We start from the raw sequence: 2914 nt of genomic DNA, 5'->3' as shown, positions 1-2914 counted from the left end.
AAAAAACAGAAGAATGAATTTACAAATTTAACACTCTACCCACTTTGTAATTTATTATTATTTTCAAATATGGATTCGTAAAACTGTTTGTTTTTTTTACTAAAAATTTGTATAAAAGTTTAATAGATCTTATTGTGCAATTAAATAAATCTCAAGTGGTCATAAATAGACATACGAACATAATTATTTAAAATTATTTTTTTACCCATTTTTTGATTTATGTTTTATGTCTTTAATAGTTATTTTATTTTTTTAGACGTTCATTAAATTTCAATATATTGATCATTAAAAATAAATAAAATATATTATTATATTTAACAATTAATCGTGACAATAATTATGAAATGTTTAAAGTGCCCCTGAGGATGTTGGAAAACCCGAAAAAACGATAAGTAAAAAATTAATTAACATGATTTTTATTTATATATCTATTTAACACTAGAATATTTAGATTTAATTACACAATCAAAATTAATTAATTTGAAAAAACTTGTTCATACTAAAATACATAATTACTCTTCTATATTACATGTTAATTTATTGCTTAATATTGAACAGAAGTTCATGTCTGCCATAGAAGTGTAGTAGTATGCTTTAAACCCAGATAACCTATATATGCATAGATGTCTAATGTCAACTTATTCCACAACATTGATTGTCGATTTTTGTCTAGTTCTTCTTATATATTGAAGTTTAAAGCTATATATTTACTTTTCATATTGATTAAAAGTTGACCATGTAGTGCCAACTTACATATGCAAATATGCAATCTCAAGCATTCTCAAGTAATCGAGGATTTACTTTTGATTAATGTGAACATTTTTTAGTTCGATATCTAGAAAATTAAACTATATCCACTTTTATAAAAAGTACTTTTTTACAGATACAGATGCTTAAAGGAAATCGTAACTGCATATAGATACAGGCACTGTTTTAAAAAAGTAGCTAGGCAAAGATACTAGAAGTAAAAAAGAATATTTAAGCTACGCAAAGGTACTATTTAAAAAAAAAAGTAAAATACTTAGAGTAAACTACTTTATATTAAAAAAAAATTATGTATATTAGTTATACACAATGTGGTTTTTATAACTTGAAGGTATAATATTCTATTTAATTACAGATTTTTTGTTCAGATATACAAATATATATATTAATACTTAAAAATTGGTGTACCTATATAAATTATACATAGATATGCTGATAAAAAAATATTGTGATATTAAAATATATAATATAACTAGATAAACCGACAAACGTTGTTTTGCCTTATAAATTATTTCTAGTTTCTAGATAAATTCTAGTGTAGACAAAAAGTAACTTACTTATTATAAGTGTGTAAGTATGTGGTATATGCATGAAATAGGCATGGAGCGCTATGAACGAAAAGGATAATAAAAATAACAAACGCCAAACAATATTATTTTTAAGTTATTATAGTTTATTTATTAAATTATTAATTTAAAATCAATAGATTTTATGATACCAAGTTCCCTGGCAACAACTGTTGTATCTTCAAATTTAAATTGTCTTGGATTGACTGTAAATAATAATAATGATAATGGGCCAGTAACATTAACCAACAACAGTCGAAGATAAAAGTACTCAGTGTGTCTTGGATTAACTATAAATAAGCGTTTGATTTAAATAAATTGAGACATGCATCAACTGGTGAAACTTGCTTGCGGGGCATCCATTTTTTTGTTTAAGGCCATGTGAAATAGCGTGGTACTTGTGAATAGAGTAATGTTTTTGCAAAGGCACCAAAATCATCCGTACTATTAAACAATTCAAAAAATGCAGTGAGTGCAGATTTAGGTGGATTTGTACCACGATCAATCACTGTCTCGTTCGTGAAAAATACACGCTGACCATTTTCAAGATGGACGGCTACCTGAACAGCTGCTGGATCCCGTTCATGAATTAGAAAGCCGAAGATACGCCAAGCAGCTTCATTGGAGGTGATGTACCGACCAATTTGGTAGAGCGTAATTTCACCGTTTTTGTTCATTGGAGGAGCATTTACATTAGTATTTTCTACTCTAAACACAGCCATACCACCGCCTTTATGGACATACTTATATATTTGATGCTCTTCACAGAACTGCAAAACTCAACATTAATATAAGCATTGTATGTCTTGCTTAGCAGAGGCGAATACGTTACCACCCGCCATTGTCCCCCATTATCGGGATTTCTTCGACGATATATTGGATATCCGTCGGTATTTGTTATAGTATCATTAGTGAAATCTTTAGAAAAATTTTTAGTACATTTTCCATCTGCCATGCAAGCCGAAGACGAAGAACGAAGTCGATGTAAATGCTCGATGTACTTGTTGGCGTAGTTACATAAAATATTAAGAAAAAATTTTTCTTTTTCAAAAATATAAACAAAATTTATGTCAAAAAAATAAAAAATTTTTTGTTAAGCACTAAGGATATTTTTACTGGGTAGGGACTCCCTAATCACTTTAGCGGTATGAAAAATAGATAGTAGCCGATTCTCAGACCTACTGAATACGCATATAAAATTTGGTAAAAATCGGTAAAGCCGTTTCGGAGGAGTACGGTAACTAACATTGTGACATGGAAATTTTATTTATAAGACCGCAAACAGACATCGTTTGGCCTTGCGACTTATTGATGGTCTTTGCAAATGCCAATCTAATAGGAAATTGAACGCGTTTGAATTAAATTGGCATGTCTGTGAGAATCATTGGAATTCGTGGCAATAAAACTTTTTCGTTTCGGAACTTGCCATTCAAAATGGTGGCTTCGATAATGTTTTTCATCAATTTTTTAATTACCAATCGCGTATTATTGTACTATTGTATTGTATGTGTACATCTGGAAATACGCGGTCAATGAGAGCATTTTGGGAATTAACGATAGTGCAGAAATTAGGGGGCAGTTTT

General features: G+C 29.2%; 1 protein-coding gene across 1 annotated transcript in view; it reads right to left on the bottom strand.

Annotated features, from left to right (window-relative positions):
- Window positions 1–2914, bottom strand: part of LOC119674460 (ubiquitin) — a 9132-nt gene that overhangs the window by 5009 nt on the left and 1209 nt on the right. The gene's annotated exons all lie outside the window — the stretch shown is intronic.

This window comes from Teleopsis dalmanni, chromosome 2, assembly GCF_002237135.1.
Source record: "Teleopsis dalmanni isolate 2A chromosome 2, ASM223713v2, whole genome shotgun sequence".
NCBI lineage: Eukaryota > Metazoa > Arthropoda > Insecta > Diptera > Diopsidae > Teleopsis > Teleopsis dalmanni.
The sequence above is the reverse complement of the archived record's forward strand: the minus strand, read 5'-3'. Positions and strand labels throughout refer to the sequence as shown.